This window comes from Eupeodes corollae, chromosome 2 (assembly GCF_945859685.1).
Source record: "Eupeodes corollae chromosome 2, idEupCoro1.1, whole genome shotgun sequence".
Taxonomy (NCBI): Eukaryota; Metazoa; Arthropoda; class Insecta; order Diptera; family Syrphidae; genus Eupeodes; species Eupeodes corollae.
Window position 1 is genome coordinate 79727037 of NC_079148.1, and position 20829 is coordinate 79747865.

The 20829-nt window shown below is 33.1% G+C and overlaps 1 protein-coding gene across 1 annotated transcript in view; it reads right to left on the reverse strand.

The window, feature by feature from the left end:
- LOC129946975 (putative G-protein coupled receptor F59B2.13) overlaps positions 1 to 15728 on the reverse strand; it is a 41138-nt gene extending 25410 nt beyond the window's left edge. The window contains exons 1-2 of the mRNA XM_056057361.1: positions 15527 to 15728; positions 15039 to 15366 (exon numbers count right to left, since the gene is read on the reverse strand). The gene's annotated coding sequence lies outside the window, so the exon portion shown is untranslated. The remainder of the gene's footprint in view (positions 1 to 15038; positions 15367 to 15526) is intronic.
- Positions 15729 to 20829: the final 5101 nt, after the last annotated feature.

A 20829-nucleotide genomic window follows, 5' to 3' on the forward strand; every position in this document is an offset into this window, starting at 1 on the left:
GCGGTTTATCCGGCTCCCTTTCCTTGGAGTTATACTAAGGATCTGGCCCTCCAGGTTGGGGGTTGTGCCGTCGGGGTGACTTCCTGGCCACGTAAAAATACCTTTAGTTTCGAAGCACCAACAAGCCTCGGATACGGACGGATTCACTGTTGACAACCCACGCAAACGAAATAAGGACAACGAACTTCGGATATGTACGTGGAATGTTAGGTTCCTTAACAGACCACGTGCAGCCGAACAATTAGCGGAAGCCCTAAACTGCTGCAGAGCAGATATTACAGCCATCCAAGAAGTGCGATGGGATGGACCGGGCAAACGCAAACTAAAAGACTGCGATATCTGCTACGGCGACTGCTACCGAGAACAAAGACAGCGTCTATTTGGGTTTGGATTTGTTGTTGGAACTAGACTCAGGCAAAAAGTCTTGAGTTTCAACAGTGTGAGCGAGCTCATCACGACAATCCGCATCAAGGCTAAATTCGCCAACATAAGCCTTATATGCGCGCATGCCCCAACAGAGGAGAAAGATGAAGACACCAAATACATATTGTTCGAGCTCTTGGACAAGACATATGAGCAGTGCCCTGGCTATGACATTAAAATTGTCTTAGGAGATTTTAATGCCAAGCTAGGAAGAGAAGACATCTTTGGTGGGATAATCGGGAGATACAGCCTGCACGACACCACCTCCGACAACGGATTCAGGCTGGTCGATTTCGCTGCGGGGCGAGACGTTCTGGTAGCTAGTACGCAGTTCACGCATCTTAATATCCACAAGGGGACATGGAAATCTCCTGATCAATCAACCGTCAACCAGATTGACAACATTGCGATCGACGCACGACACTTCTCCAGTATCCAGGATATCCGAACATTCCGAGAGGCCAACATTGACTCGGACCACTACCTCGTTGTAGCCAAGGTAAGGCTATGGATATCCCGATCCAAGCCAAAACAAGGAAGTACTGTGAGAAGATTTGGCGATCTGATCGAGTCTCTAATAACCTCCTAAGGAGTCCTATGCTTCCTGCATTAAGCATTGAAAACAATGCGCAACATTGCCTTGCAGCCATCAGAGATGCCGCCTCTGAAGTGCTAGATTTCACACAGCCACCACAGCGAAACCCCTGGTTTGATGACGAATGTCGGCAAGCGCACGCTGCGAAACAAGAGGCATACAAAACGGCGCTGCACAAAAGGACTAGAGCTGCTCACGAGCTCTACGAGCAGAAGAGGAGAGAGGAACACCGGCTTCTTAGATGGAAAAAAAGGGCATGAGAAGCGCGCGATCGAGGAGATAGAGGGATGTCACAACAGAAATGAGGTTCGTAAATTTTACCAAAAGGTAAAAAAAACCTCCCAAGGGTACCAACCACGAACCGAAGCCTGTAAAGACGATCAGGGGAACATCGTAGTAGAAAAGCAGTCGATTCTGAGAATATGGAAAGATCACTTCTCCAAATTATATAACGGCGATGACGAACCGAATTCCGCTGTAAGGGAGATAGAACCACTCAACCTCGGCGACGCAAATCAACAATTCCGCCTACCCGACCTTGACGAAGTGAAGAAACCTATATCTAAACTTAAGGCAAACAAAGCTGCTGGAGCTGACGGCATCGCTGCCGAACTATTCAAAGCTGCAGGCGGTGACTTGGTACGGAGCATGCACCAACTCATCTGCAAAATATGGTCGGAAGAAAGCATGCCCGATGAGTGGAATCTCAGCATAGTGTGCCCGATACATAAGAGAGGAGACCCTCTAAACTGCGCCAACTACAGAGGCATCAGTCTCCTTAACATTGCGTATAAGATCCTCTCTGTCGTATTATGTGAACGTCTGAAGCCATTTGTCAACAACCTGATTGGTCCTTATCAGTGTTGTTTCAGACCAGGAAAGTCCACTATCGACCAAATATTCACACTACGGCAGATCTTGGAAAAAACCCAGGAGCTTCAAATCGATACCCACCATCTCTTTATCGATTTTAAAGCCGCGTATGACAGCATCTATAGGGAAGAGCTCTACCGAGCAATGTCTAGTTTTGGCATCCCTGTCAAACTTATCCGTTTGTGCAGAATGACGATGGAGAATGCACGCTGCTCTATCAAGGTCGGAAAAGATCTTACCGATGCATTTGATGTCAAAAAAGGTTTTAGACAAGGCGATGCACTGTCATGCGACTTCTTCAACATCGTTCTGGAAAGAATTGTGCAAAACCGTTAACACGAGAGGCACAATCTTCCAAAGGTCCATACAATTACTCCGATACGCAGATGATATTGACATAATTGGAAGATCAAAGCGTGATGTCAGTGGAGCGTTTTTTGAGCATAGCGACGGAAGCGAAGAAGATGGGTTTAGTGGTCAATGAGGGCAAGACCAAGTATATGCTGTCATCAAAACAAGGACACTGAACGACGACGTCATGGACAAAACGTCACCGTGGACAGCTATAACTTTGAGGTAGTTAAGGACTTGGTCTACCTAGGCACCGCTATTAATACAGACAACGACACCAGCGCTGAAATCAAACGAAGAATAACTCTTGCAAATCGCTGCTTCTTAGGACTTAGAAGGCAATTGAGAAGTAAAGTCCTCTCTCGAGCATGTAAAATCACCATCTATAAGACACTCATCATCCCGGTTCTCATCTATGGCGCTGAGGCCTGGACCCTGACAGAAAGATGAGAGCGTCTTAGGATGCTTCGAGAGAAAAATTCTTCGGGTGATTTTTGGTCCCGTACGCATAGATGGAGAATGGAGGAGAAGATATAACGACGAACTGTACGGGCTATATATAACAGCCCGGAAGGTCTTCGAATCCAATCCCGAGGGACGGCGCAGTAGAGGAAGACCGCGACTCAGGTGGCGCACCCAGGTGGGAGAGGACCTCAACCAACTTGGCGTGCGAAACTGGAGACAGCTAGCTAGGGACCGAGCTGGCGAAAAACGCTTGTTGGTTGAGGCTCAGGTCTGCCCCGGACTGTAGCTCCACCTTAAGTAAGTAAGTAAGATTGTTCAACAAAAACAATCTCGTAAATGACGCACATAATTTTAATTCTAAATGAAGCTAGTCGAACACAATTTCGTTCTGGAATTAAGGGATTCAAAAATCGATGCAACTTTCAAACATTTAAATTTATAAACTAGCAATTACTTGATTTCCAATTAAGTCTCACTATGAAGAGCGGAAATCATTTTTTAATGGACAAGGGAATTAGGGAAGACATAAAATCGATAGTTCATCATCATTAACGACTGCAAACAATCCGGTTTATAGAAAAAGTGTTGCACAAAGGCTCCCGCTGTAGAGAATTTAGTCGTCTAGAGATTTGATATTAGATCCTTTTCGTACATATGCATGTATCTCTGCCTAAAAATATTTTTGTAAGTACCGCCCTTTATCTGGATAAACCACATATTCTATCTTTTATTTTGTTTGACGATCGATAATAATTGTTCATGTTTTTAACAGACCTTAAAGAAAAAATGTATCTTCTAAGTTTTTACATAATTTAATTTTGTAGATATGTAACTCAAGTAGAAACTGCAATAATTTCAGTCTGCTTTTTTCATAATCGTATACACGGAATAACCAATTAAGATGTCATTTCCTTTATCGGAACCACATAATAATTTCTTCTATAAATCAAACCAAAATTAAAACAAAAAGTAATAACCATCAATTCTTTTTCGATGAAATCCACTTAATAATTTCTTTAAACAAAACGATATAGACTAAACATCAGGTCAATATTATTGTTCCTGCTAAGAACGGGCACATATGGAACCATTTTTGTGATGTCGGAAGTCCATTCAAAAACTCTAAGCAATTTTAACTAAACTGATCTGGTCAGTACACAATTTCAAATTCAAAAAAGGAAAATAAACGAAATCTTCCAATTTACGTTTGTATATAAACATTTCCGAGGTAGTAAATTCTCAAGTAGCTATACTAACCATCTTGTATTCGGGTAATTTGGATGCTGATGAAAAATAAGAAATACATCGGTTTTAGCTTAATTGCTTCTGGTTAAATGTTTTCAATCGACCTAAATGCTTTTAAGAATTTATGAATTCGTAATACACATTAGAATTTTTATTTGACAGAGTACGATACGAATACGGTACGACCGGTCGGTAGTCATGGTGAGGGCCGCAGTCGTAGCGCCTACATACCACATATATGCGACCGCTAGCCGGTCATTGTATTTAGTTCGATCAATGCACTCAACCGTTTATCTTTGTTTAAGCCAAAAATTAATTTGAAGAAATAAAAGAACAACAATAATATTTCCCAAAATGGCTAATTAATATCCATATCGTTCGAGCGGGAATTCATAGATAACAAAGACTTTTATGTATTATGCATCATTCGCAAACACATTTTCACAATTTATTGGTATTCTTAGTCAGCATTAAAAGTTTTTATATTGTGAATTATTATTTTGTATCCGCAGCAGCTGCTACATATATTTTTGGCGCAAACATTGAGATGCATTGCACAAGTGTATGTACGTAAGTATCTTGAAAGATAATAATTTGACTTTAAACTATAATCTTTCAATCTTTGATGTTGCCGTTTCTGTGCATAAATTTAAAATTAAATCAATAAATTCCTTAACTCGATCAGATCACTATGCCATAGCCAGAAGTCAGAAGTCAGAAACCTAATGTTGTAGATAAATGGTGGAGATGATAATATTAATTTAGAAGGTGTTTATTTTTGTTTTCTTAGCACGTCGCAATCTACCCTTGTTGTTTTATTAATTAGTGCTTTGCTTGGATTTGATTAAATATGTCAAACATGTTAATCTTTTTATTACTATATCACTTATTAAGTTTGGAAGAAGAATATTATTGCATATTTAACAATAAAATGCGAATGTCTACCTTTGATTGACAATAATAGGAGACGGACAATATGGCGCACTCTCTTGACAAAAGTGGCAGAAAATTCGTGACAGTTTTACTAGAATGGTAATAAATCAATATTCATTGAGTAAACGATTGAAATTCAATTCAGTGCAGTTCAGCTGGAGCCGATTTTTCATTCAATGAAAATCATAATACGTACCCATTGTTTTGGACAGTTCCCTTGAAATAAAGTATAATATTTTATATATAACGAGTCATTTTTCTTGTCTGAAAATCGTATTTATTTTTAAAAGTGTTTGAAAAGTGGATCTTTTCTGGGGTAAATGGTATTTTTCACTTATGGCTTATGGCAGGCAGTTAAAGGATATAATGAAAAACAGTCTTATGTTCTTATGCCGAACGTACAAAATCTACACATAGAAATGTGCAGAAGATTTTCCAGCATATTTTAAAACTTAATTTGACCACCGTTTATTTATCAATATATTAACTATCAATTCAAGAATAAAGTCTCTATCAACTGGTAATTAAAACTTTATTGCGAATACTGCTGCAAATTGTGCTGCCACAGAGTTGAACTTCGATGTAAAATTTTAGTTTTGGTATTATTGGCTTGGTTTTAACTTAAATAAAACAACTTGCATGGCAATCATTTTATAATAACCCTTTCTGGATCCGATCATTTTCAAGTAGATCCCATCTAATTCATTTCATTAATCATTTTTCGGAAAAAAGTACATCTTTGGTACTGCGGTCTTCTTTCTGTGTGTGCTGAATCTTAATGCCTTTCGGGCTAAATCTTTACAAAAATTGGTTTCAAAGATGTTGAAGTGATTCCTCGAGCAAATAATTTTAAAAGTCAGCTAGTTCAAGTAAATTAAGTATGGATTGCTGACTTTTGATCGGTCTCAGCTTATTCTCGATATCGAGTCCGGGTTCTTCATCCTCATATTTCTGCAAATATGGTTGCACCCATGACATTTTACCGTAACTTGTGGAAATCATGAGTTTCTTTAAATTAATTGGTACACATATTTTTCAACTGATATAATAATTTGATAAATGTCAATTTTTGAAAGCTACAATACCAAGTTTTTCAACCAAAATATTTTTTAATTTACAATGAATATTGATCAAGAATATTCAAAGTTAATAACCATTACACCTATGGATTACTTTTGTGGAAAACCTCAAATACTAGCCGTGTTTTTTTGGTATTCCATATAAAGTACAGTGAGGCATTACCAAAAACCTATCCCCAGCAGTTCAGTTTTTATATTTAAAACTTATACAATTGAATATTTGCCAGAATAATTTATCAAAAAAATAAAAAAAATAGCCAAATTTAGACCAGTGCGCCGTGAAATCGAGTAAGCTGATTTTTATTAGTTGACTACGAAAATTAAGAAAATACGTCTGTGTAATGCGATAGTCGGTTTCAAAGATTTAACCGTACAATTTGACATACAATTAAAACTTCAAGAAGGGGCCTTGTTCGTAGACTACTACAATAACGTGTGGTGTTGAAGCGAGCTTGAAGCTTGCCTCAATTTTGTGTATACCTGAATAGAGTAGAAATGAGCTTTATTCCCCCATTCCGGTTGGGGATCGGAATCGAGTCTAAATTTCTTAAATTAAAGTTGGTTTTACAGATAATGCATGATGGTCTGTTTATTTGCATGTTTGTGTACAAAAAATATAGTTTTGTGTTAATCAAATTTAAAAAAAGCAAAAAAGCAAATGGAGTAGGTAGCATATTGTTATATGGTGCTGAACTATTCAGATCTTCATTGTTTAACAAGAATCAAACTATCTCACTTGCCTTCATAAGAAACATCGAAACACCATTTGCATTTTAGAAAGTGCTGTCATACTTTTAATCATTTTTAAATCTTTTTGTGCGGTGGAAACACCAAAAAGATTTAATTAATCTGAACTGAGATAAACTTTTGGTTTAAACATAGCCAAACTTAATTATCGTTTCTTTGTAAAATAAAAAGTAGCCCAGTTAGTCCATTTTCACTAATAAAACTAAATAATATCATCAGTAACAGATTGATTTGTTCCCCAATGGAAAACACATGATTCAAATGATGCACAACTACTCAACGAACACAGCCATCGAGATACAAATGCAATATCAATCATACCAACATTTAAGAAAAAAATCACATAAGATCCATTCGAGACTCGTATAAATATCAAAAACACATCCATAGTAAGATTATACTTTAGCTCTTATCGATGTTATTCATACTATGGATATTGTTTTTTTTATTCGTGTGAAATCTAAAATCCTATACGGGTATTATCAAACATATTTTTGGTAGCCATAACAATGCTATTAGTTAAACAAACACATATTTTTTATTCGGCTTTGTCATATTTTTGTGGTGATTATTCAAATATTTTTGAACATGTAAGAACGTAATATGTATGTTGGAATACACTTTATTCAAAGGTTGGGGCTAATGTACATTGTACAAAGCATTTATAAAATAATTCATATTGGGCGTTTAGAAGAATAGTTAGTTAATATGAAAAGTCATTTTCAACTTAGCCGGTAATATCATTTACTACCACAATTTTAGCTAAATTTAATACAATATGACCTCAAAAGCCATGTAGGGTAAATATTTACGATTTAATGAAACAAGCTTAGTTTCTTATTTACATTTCATCATTATTTCAAATTATTATATTTACTACATATTTAGGTAATGTCATCAATGACATCAATATTATTAACAATAAACACCATGGTAACGATTCTTAGTGCCAATAATTTTTCTTATACCATAACTTAAAATGAGTTTTAATTTTAATTGGATAATATTAATGAATATGAATATATGTATGTGCATGTGTTAAGATAACAAAAATCGTTGATTATTTGCATTCATTTCCTTATTAAGAAAACGATGACACACATATTCTAATTGAATAAACTAATTGGCACCAACTAATGCCAACTATAGTAGGTACACTAAAAACCACAACATACCAAAATTGTTACCTTATTAATATACATAAATGAGTTTTCCATCCGAAATAATAACCCAACAACCACCGCATCGCAATGTAGGAAAAAATTAAACCCAATATGTTTCGATACACAAATCTTCACTGCATGCATAAGTTGCAATGCATAAACTTAAGCACGCTCGTAAAATCATTGCCAAGATAATTTTTGCATCATTTATGTAGGCATGCATGTCATTTTACAAAAGGTCGCGCAAAAAGAATTTCTTTGAATGTATTTCAATTTATGGTGATCAAAGCGGACTTAAAATTGATGAAACATGATGGTTTTTTAAGGTTATGTGAAATATTTATCAAGATGTATTTTAAGTCAAGGCAATTTTAAATCTACGTAATGTATAACATATATCTGCTTTTAAGTCACCGTCAGATGTTTTGAGTACCTAGTATGTTTCTGACTTCATTAAGAAAAGTTCTTGAAGTCCTCAAAAATATCTCATTAAAAACAACAACAACATAACTTAGATTATATCATTTTGAAATATATAAAAGTTTTTAAAAAGTTGGCGTTTGCTTCAAAAAAAACATTTTCATATTTATATGGAAGGCCATATTGATGCCAATAATTCAGACAAATTAAGCTTAAACGATTATATGCTACGTTTACATTACTTCATAGTCTAAAAAAGATACTGAAAAACACAGGTTTCCCTTTAATTCAGCGGATCAAAAAATTATATTAAGTGGTTAAAATAAATTAAAGACTTTCAGTATTATGTATTTTTTTCGATCGATTCAATTTGTTTTCCTTACAACGAGTTTTTAAATACATTTTAAATGAAACAATGAAGTTACCCTTCAAACATTGTCCTAAGCTTAATTTAACCGATTTATTTTTATAATTTGAAGGCAATTTAGATGTTTCATTCTCTCACAGTTGAGGAAATCTTACAAAGAAATCATATTTTCGGTTCTAAACAAAATAAATTAGGAGGTGCAAGAGTCCGTAGAGAACGAATGCCTAGTAACTTACAACTCTTAACCATTCCTGTGTGCGAGACTAATTTACGAAAGCACTTTTCACAAAAAGAAATACTCTTGGCGGATTTGTAAATCATTCGCAAGAGGCCTCTGGCACGAACGGTCCTACGCAATAACTATCACGGCACGGGCACTACAGATGTCGGTGTTATCATTATTAAAAGTGACATCTTTGCAGAACTCGCAGCTGATATTTTGTTGTATTTGTACATATTTATATAACTTTTATAAATATTTTCTTTTTACAAAAATAACCCCACACAATACTTTTAAACCTATAACAAAAATACAAGTAAAAAAAAAATCAATAACTAGCTTCAGAAGGAAAAAGAAGTTCTAGACTTGGGAGCGGTTCAGATTCAGCAATTTATGGCGTTTTCGATTGGTCGTTTAGAATCTTCCTGAACTCCTCAAAATGACAATGCCTTTTCTTTCATTAATGTAACCACAAAATTCTGAAATGAAACCAAATTTGAATGGCAAAATATCACACAAACTTTAATCCTGGTCAGATATTTCTTGATCTGTATAGACAAATAAAACATACTTTTTTTAGAAGAATGATTATCAAGGTGCTTCGAAAATTGAAAAACAAATATAACTTCCATTAAGTCCTATCCGATAGTACACTGTCTATATGGCTAATATAAATAAATTTAGTAGCACCCTGTTTCTTTACCAGGAAAAATAATGGCAAAACAGAGCATGAGTAATCATTGCCAAAAATACCAATACTACGTGCGTTATTACAATATATTTAAATTATCATCTTTTTTCTACGTAAATAGGTATGTATGTACCTACTTAAATACATAATGTACATAGCGTAAATGTTGGGAGCAAAATTGTCATGTGCGCTTCTATCTTGAATATTTATTTTATTCGATGGTCATGATTTATTTAGGCTTGTATTGTTGTTAAACATAATTTTAAAGAAAATAAATAAATATACATGTGTACAATGAATGATTTGTTATTATTTTAAGAAGAAAATATGTTTTTTGTTTAATACAAAAAAGAATTAGATGTGTTCATAATGGCTGAAATATGGCCAAGTGCATTAGAACACATCAGCAGCTTGTCCTAAAATATTATTATTTATTTTAGGAACCTCAATAACTACAATATAAAAAAAGTGAATTTCGTCTATGGACAAAATTAATATTTTATTTCAACAAAGACTTGAAGGCTTTTACATACATATATTAATTCAAATATGAGTGGTGTTAAGATTAGCCTCACTTCAAAAGATTTCATTCTTTTTACTTTACTTTTTTCAGAAAGTTTTCAGTTTGGGTCGCGTCTTAACCTCTCTTTTAATATTCTTTTTAATGTTATCTAACACGTCTGAAAAAATAATTTATAAACAATAATTTATACTGTTCAGTGTAAACTTTCATGGTGTGTTACACAGTGGTCTCTCTTGAGCCACAAGCTATTGGTGGCCCAATTGTGCAGGATCAGCTTTTGAAGAACTAAGAGGGTCAGGAAACTTTATATTGAAAATTGCGATTGTTTCGTTGATTGTGTGTATGGAACGTATTCCTTCTTAGAATTCCTGCAGTCCCATATATTCACTTTATTTTTAAATAAATATAGAGTCCACCACTTATCCACAAACCGCAACGAAAATTGATGCAGTGTAATGTCGTTTGTGAAATGTCTAATTCGAAACATCGACGAGGAATAAAAAGACCTGGGGCGTTCGTCAACACTACAGGCTAAAATAATCTCAGTTGTTCTTTGATTCTTCACATCGTTCTGTCCCAACAGCTATATTTTGTGGAAAAACCTGCATCACTATTACTCTCTGAGAAGATGCTTAACTACAATCCAAAAAGTCTTTACGGCGATTGAACGTTCATCAATCTAGTAATAGCATAGTTTAAACTTGTTAAATGTTAAAAAATAGCAGATATTTATAAGACTATTTGAATATTATGTGCTTCCTTTTAATGATAGCAAGCTTGGCTACATTTTATTGTTGTAAAATATATAATATGATTAATATTTTGTTGTTCAGGTGTGTTTCAAAAGGTTAACTTTTTAATGAGGGCCATGTTAATCAATGTGGAATTATTGTTCATATGTATGTCGATGAATTGTATACCAACCCATAATTGAAAATACTAACGATTTTTTAATAACAATTTGAATAAAATGTCATGCTTCTAAAATGTTCAAATAATTCTACAAATATATACAGTCATGAGTCACGCTACTGTACTTAATTCTCTTGAAGCAGCGCTTTTATATTCTGTTCACTAAATTCATCAATAATGTTGAATCAAGTGCCAGGATAGCTTAGGTTAACTTCATATTAACAAATAAATAATTATTAAAACGGCTCTAAAAATGTGGTATACTCGTGCGTACACTCACTTTAATTTGATGTTTTTTGTTGAACTATGCAAGATTTAAACGCAAATGATACAATTTTTGGGTGGTGCTCTCTTGCTTTTGTCTGGTGGTTTCCGTCAGACCTTACCAATTTTTACTCCCTCTACTTTCGAGGATGAGATTAATCTATGTAAATAATTCTTATGGTAAAGTGTTGAAACACACAGACATTGGGAACGGTAAAATAAGAACTGTTACCAAATATGCAATGCATTAAACTACCATAAAATTTCTACACTGTTCTTCAGAAAATGACTTGATTCAGAGTATTTTTGTCGGATATACGGAGTTATTACTTGAAACATAACTGCCTCAGTCATCTGGCTATTTTGGCAGCCAAAAACTTTGATGTCGAAAAATTAACTTCCAGATACAGGAGTCATTACGAGTCATATAAATCAATCGATTCTTTTTTTTTATTATAAGCGCACACTCAAGGGGATAGTACTTCCCTTATAATGTAGACACAGTGTGAGAACTAGGAAAATGAGTGAGGGGTTGAAAGGAGGTGTCGGTGCACATTGGTTTTGAATTCCTGAATATTGCAATGGGTGGGAAAGACAGAGTGTGGCAAGGCATTATACATTCGCGTAGTACTGCTAAAGAACGAATCTTTGTACTTGACAGTACCATCGAAGTTGACCTCGAGGAAACATTGATGGGAATTCATAGAAGCGCAAGTATTACGGTTGAACTGTCTAAGTGAATGCAACTGGTTAGCTCTCTAAAGCATAAACTTTTATAATAATGGTAAAAGAGGGTGAGACAAGAAACATTTCGACGATTTTCAAGCGACGTAAATGATCTTATGATGGTAATATCACCAATCAATCTATATGCTCTACGTTCAATACTGTCTAAGCGGCTTTAACGATACAAGACAAGATTGAGTTAGCGAAAATGATGGAGTACCTTTTCCAATTGAATTCTTAAATCACTAGATATACCTGGAGTACCGCCACATAATCTTCGTTAAAAATTGGTTTATCTTTTATTCTCCTGCCTAATTTGAATCCACCTCAATTCAACAACAGTACACGTTTGGTCATCAAAAAGATCACCGGAAGTATCCTTGAAGCAAGAATTTGAACTAAAAAGTGTAAAGAAAAGTGATTAAATAAATCGCAAATCCAAACAATGTCCATTTGTGGTTTACATTTGGAAAATCGATGTTTTTTCCATCGAACCTATTTGTTTTAACGAAGTTATCAAGAAAAAACAACGTATTCTTAAAAAATAAGATTTTAGAAAAAAATAAAAAGTTACCAGGAAGGAGATTCCTTTAATATTTTCCCACATTATTTATTTATTTATTTACTTTTACTCATAATTTCTAAATAGTTGGTAGATTTGTACATAGTTACTTTAATAAAACACAATAATGAAAGTCCCAATTCATGTGGAACCGTAAAGAAAAACCAATAAAGTATTGAAATATTTAATATAGGTTTTATTTTTAAATTATGTTCTTGGGTTAATTTTTTGTTAAAAATATATGGGCTAGTACTGGTACAAGAAATTATTAGGGGAAAATGCGAGACAATATCCGTAGGTATTTTATATTTTACAGTGAAAGCCTTGTAAAATTAGAAAAAACCGAGTGATAGCTCGCGAGGACGATAAGGTTTAACTTTGTAAGTATACCTGTACAAATACTGGAAGCAATACAGTATTTCAGTATTGAGCAAAAGTTTCTGCTATAAATTATGCCATTACACAATAAATTGTATTGGAAGCGGACTTACAAGTTTTGTTTTGGAGTTCTTACTACAGTAAGAATTGTATATTTTTTATTATATTTATTATAACATAATAATTTAAAATAGTTTTTTTTTCTATTTTCCATAGGATTAACGTGATAATTATTTCTCCACGTTTTGTTCTTATTGCTAGCTCATAGTCAATCTTTCCAAAAATCTTTTGTCAAATGTTTGTAAAGAATTTAACGTTATAAAAAATCATTATATAACGTAACTATTTTAATCTTTCCGAATTATCGAATTGAAAATGTTGACATTTTTCGACGGTTAAAGGTATGTAGACCCTAAATATTTGTTTGTCTGTTTGGGAACATTTTTCCTTCAGCTATAAGCGGGAGAGATATCGACTTCTAATACATTTTGTTTTTCAGATAAAAACAAGAAAAGATGCAGAAAGAAAAAACGATACAAAATTGAGTACTTGTTTTTTCACTGTAGCCACTAATAATAAGGGAAAAATAATAAATATCTCTCAAACCAATGACACTAGAGATTTAATTAAATACTAAAAAAAGAGGCTGGTATGTGCATTTCACTGATAACTTCCCATTCCCATTTTCAACTTGTCTAAAACTTTAACAAAATGTTAATAACAATGTCTTGTGTGAGATACAAAATTTGTCAATACCTTTCTTTGTTGTCCTAATACTTGGGTCGAAAACCATTTCTTATCAATTTGTTTTGTTGTTTTTGTAAGTTTTCGTGTTTAGCGAAAAAAAGTTGTTAATTCAATTTTTCTAAAACAAATAGCAGTTAGCAACAATGTTTTGCATATTTTAAAATAAGTTTGCTTTAAATATCTGTATTTTTTCCCGAAATTTATAGTCAATAACCAATTTTTACCAATTTAAGTAGCATTTTTGTTGTTTCTTATATAAAAAATACAGGGTGGATTTTTCTAAACCCATAATCGTATGTTGACAACTTATACTTCGCAAAATTGGTAAAAACTTATGCTCGATTCTCGAGAATATATGAAGGAATTGAATTCCAAATTATTTGAATTTAAAATAATGTCTTTAGAAAAATTCAATTCGTACTTTTTATAAGAAATAAAAACTTAAAAAAAAATTCTCCTAAAATTGAAAACAAAATTGGGATTCTATGTACTAAAAATGTTCGGAACAAACACAGATATTAAAAAAAAACTTATTTAATGCAAAATATTGTCGTTAGTTTTAACTCCTTTTTTTTTGAAAAACAACAAGCAACAATTATTTAAGTTTGAATAATGGTTTTTAGACTCAAGTTTTATGAAAACAAAGATTGATATTGACTTACAATTTTGTATCTTATAAAAAATGTTGTTATTAATATTTTGTAAAATCTTAAAGAAAATCAAAAGATGTATGGTGATGGGAAATTATCAGCATGGGTTGTATTAAAGGTTGTTTTTTTTTCTCAATTAAGTGCACAAGGGCATTGTGAAAATGTAAGGGGACAGGGGGTTTGAAATAAGATGTCATTATGTATGTCACTAAAATCTCAAAAAAAAATAAACTTAAGTTTAAGAATATGAAGATGAAATGTATGCAAACAAATTTGTTTTCGAAAAATCGATCTAATAACAACAATTTTATTAATCAGTTACAAAAACAAATACCCCAACGTACAAAAAATAATCAAGTTATTGATGTTTGCAAGGGTAAAATGGTTAAAGTTTATTTATATTAAAGTGTTGTCAAAATCTAATTTATACAAATTCTACGAAGTCACTAAAGTTTATCCATGCAATTGTAATTTTGAGCAATCACTTTAAATACTAAATACTTGACCGTCGAATGTCGGTTCACTTGATAACATTCATGTATTATGTATTTTGGCATTGTACCAAAACAAATGCTATTAATTTTTTGTTGTAGTTTAGATATTACCTACAGTACACCATTAAAAGATAAAACGCGTATGCCTTTTTGCACCTGCAACCAAAAAGCTACTTTTGTTTTTTTGGAATTATAAACTCACTAACTCACCAATAATAGTAATTTTAATCCTCCTGCTTTGATTATCTAATCCTCTTTTAGATTATTTATGTTACGTTTAAAGTGTCGTCGTCACTCTATGTATTTAACAGTATATATATACGAGTATATACCTTGATCTACACAAAATAAAATTATATACTTCACAGCACCGCGCCGCCCTCCTCCGTTGTCCGTTGTCCGTTGATGTCGTTTAGTTTCTTCTGCTCGATCGTCGTTTATTCGTTTTATTTTTAAATTTTGTTGTGCAGAAAACCAACCAATTTTGTCGCACTGAATTACTTATATATTTATTTATTTTGACACCGATTTATTTTCACTGAATAAAACAAAAGAAAAATGAAGGAACATCTACAAATCCAACAACTTGATTCAATTTTTTGGTTTACTTTTTATTTATTTTAATATATGTATATTTTTTTAAATATGAACGCAAGTAAAATAATTGCAAGTTTATTTTTTAAATTAAAAAAACGCACTTAAGTGTAGTAGAGCTGTTGAGCCTTTAAGCCGAAACTGACCGAAATAAATTAGAATACAAAAACGGCCCGTATTGTATTGTTTTCTTTTCTTTCGTGGCGCCAACTTCACCCTCAAGGCACTCAGACTGACTGTTGAGCGTAAAAACAAACGTTCTCTGGGGATGCTAATTGAATGTTTTAACGGCACGATCACATTAGATAAGCTATCTGAATCGTTTGAGTATCTGAAAGCTAGAGAAAGAAGCACTAGAGGATGATGAATAAAAGTTGCATATAAGATGCTTTTCTTTCCGCAAAAGATCAGCCGGAAAAGCTCTTTTGTCTTGTTTCTAGATTTGTATTGTTTATTATGTTTTTCATATATGAACTGAGCACAAATTAGGAAACATATTATTAGACGTTAATCCGATGCAAATTTATAAGCTCAATATCAAAGGTATGTTTTAAAAAGCTTTCTTGGTTTTATCGACCATTGAATGAAATACATAAATAAGTTGTATATTTTAAGTGTTTAGTATTGCATGCAGGTAAGTTTAAAAATCAACTTGAATTTGTCTTTTACACATTTTTTTTTAAATTTCCATTCTCCTTTAATCAGATTGTTCCACTTTTATTTTATTATTTAAAAAAACATGACTGAAGTACCAAATGAGTGTTGATTCAGAAGTTAATACCCTGAACGGTTTTGTTTGTTCAAATGGCGTATAATGATTTATTAGTTAGACTTTTGACTACCTACGTTGTATAGCCACATATGTAAATAAAGAATGTTATAACTTTACTTGAATCAAAACCAAATTTATTGATGTTTTAAATTGTACCCACACCATTCGCATTTGTCAAATTTTTGTGTTGTAGCATCCACTCATTGATGTTTGACAGATAAAATAAGAGGTTTATAAGAACGATGCAAAACTTACCCGCGTTCAAGTACTTATCGAATGGGTTATTCAATAGGGTGGTGTCGAAGTAGCTATAGTATTTTTAAGTTTTTTTTTTGCAGACAAACTAACCTTTATGAATTATGAATATGTCTGAATATGTCTTATGAATTGGTCTGCATTTTGTACTATTATAGCCGCTTACATGTTAGGGAAGGATGATGGCCGTTTGATAGATTTGTAAAGAAGCTGTCAAAGTTCCACTGTCGAAGTATCCAGTAAATATCAATATTTTGTCTGACAACATTTCTTATTCTTCGAATCTTAAGAAATTATTGAAAAATATAAATAGTTTTCCTCAGTCAACCACATCAAACCTTCTATGCACAAACAATTTAAAAATGCTTTCGACAATTATTTGCACTTAGTTTCAACACTGCAAATACTTCAATTAAATTATAAATTGCATCTCATTGATATGAGCGTTTTAAAGTTAAATATGGATTTTTTGTTCATAAAGTTGTCTAAAAACGCAAAATCTCTACACAACAATATTTCACAATTTCCGCTCTCCAAGTGGTCTAGTTCACAAGACATGGAAGTACAAATTTGTTTATGGTATGTATCTAGAACGAGATATGAATGTTTTAAAGTCGAACATCGATTTTTGTTAATAAATTTTTTAAATTGATCGTTAATGAAAACGCCAATAATATAATCTCAAATCAAATCAAATGGGGTGGCGCAACAGTCCGTTGTGAACCAGGGCCTAGTGACTTACAACTCTCAACCATTCCTGTGTGCGAGTACTGTTGTCAGGAATGGAAGGGGCCTACAATTTTGGGCCGAATCCGAACGGATAGTTTTGAGAAAGCACTTTTTCATGACAAGAATTACTCTTGAAGGATTTGTCAATTCCTCGCAAGAGGCAGTACCCGCGAAAATTATTTTTTTTAAATTAAGGTGGCACAGGCAGGGATTGAACCCAGACCCTTTGCATGACAGTCCAACGCACTAACCATCATGCTACGGGTACTACAATAAAATAATCTATCAATCAATATCAATAATATAATCTACCTTCAAAAATAACGCTCGTGGTGTAAATATATAAATATATAAGTGATTTTTTTTCAACAGCGGAAAATGCAAAAAATTTTAAGAACATAGTATAATTTGTTAGTATTTAGTAGTATTTTTAATACATGTTTAAAAGTTCCTGATTCCAATAAGCTACTTGTATACTTATCATAAATACTTGCATATAGTTTTTTGGATAGTTGAGCTTAGTGGAAGGATTTTTTCTCAAGACTAACGTACCGTTTATTTTCAGAAATGAATATAACTGTCAACTTCTATGGGCTACATTAAAAGTAAATAAATTAGGTGGCGCAAAAGTCCGTAGGTCACTAGGTCCTAGTGACCAACAATTCTCAGCCATTTCTTTGTTATAGTAATTTCAGGGGTTGAGAGGAGTTTTTATGCCGAAAACGAAAGGCCTTTAAGAAAACGTTTTCATAACAACATTTACTTTTGCAGGATTTGTCAATTACTCGCAAGAGGCACTAAAACACTGCAATGCGAAAGGGTTTAGTTCATTTTATGCCCTTGGTACGAAACCAGAAAATAATCGGTGCTTTATCTCATGGCTCCAACCTATGTCCGTGAGTTCCTTAGATGAAGCTTATCATGGAATAAACGTTTGGGACTGCGTTGCTTTTCCAAGCAGTAAACTAGTGAATAAACGAGTGGCCTTAGGTTGTTCGTCATACGCTTGAAAAAGTGGAGTGTAGGTTATTGGAGGAAAGGAAGAAAGTATTTTGAGACCCTACATTTTAAGAGACGGACTTATACCTGAGGTCATTAATGTGCTCAGAAATTGTTTTTTTTATTGTAAAAAAGATTGGTAGGTACTCAAATTGTTTAAAGGTGCTGAAATTTGACCTACCTATATTAAATATTTTGTTAAAAGTAATTGCGTCTTTATATGTGTATGCAATTCCTACTGCACCCGAGGCGTGATGGTTAGTGCGTAGGACTGTCATGTTAGAGGTCTTTTGTTCCATTCCTGCCTAAATCATCTAATGTTTTTTTCACGGTTCCTGCCTTTTGCCAGGAATTGAAAAAATAATCCAAGAGTAATTCTTGTTATGAAAAGTGCTTTCTCAAATTAGCCTTTGGATTCGGCTTAAAACTGTCCCCTCCATACCTAACAACTTCACACGCAGAAAAGGAGGGTTGAGAGTTGTAAGTCACTAGGCCCTTGTTCTCAATGGTCTGTTGCGCCACCTAATTTGTTTATAATATTCATATTTTGTTAAACAAACTACATATTCCATATAATTTAAACCTGTCATCAAAAGAATTAATCACAGTGTGAAGTGTAAGGAATTGTTTCACATTTAATACTCGCACAGCAACAATTTTGGATCGTTTATATAATCATATCATTTGCTAATGCTAAAATTCGCTTTCGAAATGATAGATAGATAGATAGATAGATAAATTTTATTCATGAAAAACAAATTTTTATACATTGTATTGAATAGTGAACATGAATAAATTAAGACATGACAAAGTTTGTCGTGTGTCTGTAGTATACAATATTTTGTGATAATAATTCGTTTATAAGTTTCAAACATTAATTTGATTTTTAATGATACATTTTGCCAAATATTTGTAATATTACAATTTTTAAAACAATTTTCTTGGACTTTGAGTTTAGTTAAAACGGAATGACTTTTAGCTTAGTTAAAACGGAATGACTTTTAGTTTAGTTAAAACAAAAATTAAAATTTTAATTAATGCTAAAACATACATTATTGCATTGCTGATTAAAAACTTTCGGTGATTATCCTTGTTCTATAAGCAAAATATTTGAGAAAGTTTATGAAATTTAATACTTTTATAAATTGTATCCTTTTAGTTTTATTTTTAAATGTTAACTCTAACTTGTGCCATCAACTTGTGTGCTATATAGCTATTAGATGTGTTTGATTCATATACAACTTTATATATACACAGCTCATGCCGAGACAGCACATTTCGGAAAAAAAAGTTTTAAAATGGTGTTCAAATTTAACGAAGATTAATGGGTTGTGTCTTTGCTATTTCCGTTTTCGATCATTTTAGCCGTTTGTTTAAATTATTTTTGAATATTTTATTAACAACCATGAAAGATTTTTTTAGTAGGATTTTGTTGCGAATTTTGTGTTTGGCTGCATCTATGGATAGATTTTATACTGGAGGAACTAGAATGCACCATAGGTAATCTGCAAAATATTGTACCTATATATGTAATTTTTAATTAAGTATTAAATTCCACGTAAAAAAACACACTTGCTGTTCTTTCGAACAGACTTTAAATAAAATATCCGTTCCCTTACCGTTGGTCGGAGGAAATCTTCAGCTATAAGTTGCCTTCAAACTAAGAGTTTCCTTTGTCAAGAAATGTTAATGTTGGTGTGACCCTTTTATAAGAATTTAAAGTTTACACAGCAGATTTCCAGTTCTTTGTCTTTTCATATCTGTATGTATTATTTATGATTGGATTTTAAGTCATAATTATTTTGTTTGTTGTTTTAGGGTGCACAAGCAATCCCTATTCAAACTCGATCGTATTATTTAGGATTGAATTGTAAGTCTAAGTTATTTTGTTTACTTTGTGAGGGCGCGCAAGCATTCTCTGTTATAATTTGTGTATACCTACTAGAGTGACCGCAATAAATCGATTTTCGAAATTGGGTCGGGGGAACCCCATAAAATGATCAGTCTTTGCAGATTTTTAGCTAGCCAAAATTTCAGCTCGATTCGATAACGCTAAATGCTGCCGACACGTGCTCAAAGTTTCAAAAAACTCTTTTTTCTCTGTTTTGCGAAGTAAACTAGCCCTAGATCCCAAACAACTGTCCCTATTCTCATTATTTATACAGGGTGTCCCGTAAGTAATGGATAACCCTGAAATGCCTCATAGTAGACTTTATGACCGTCCTGAAAACTGATAAAAAAGTTCTATTCCAACCACAAGAAAATTTATATGCATTTTTTTGTTCTGTGCTTTATTTTTTTTCTTACTTTACATTTTTGAATACCACGGCTACAAGTGAATAAGTTCCATCATTTTTTTCAGGAATATTTTACATTACTTGTGCCAACACATAAGTAGAAGAAAATTATTATAACTGTTGGACTTCTTAGAGAAACAAATTATTTAACATTGAATTTCAATGCAAAATGTGAAAACAAATAGTTTTTGAAAAAGTTAAATCATAGCTGGTATAAAAAAAAATGCATGAACTGAGTGGCCAACTATTTTAAAAAATGCGCGTTTAATGCAGATTTCAAAATGGTATTACCTATTATTATATCTAGAGTCAGTAGCAAGTTATTGGTAAAAATCTGCAATACTAGAGTAAATTT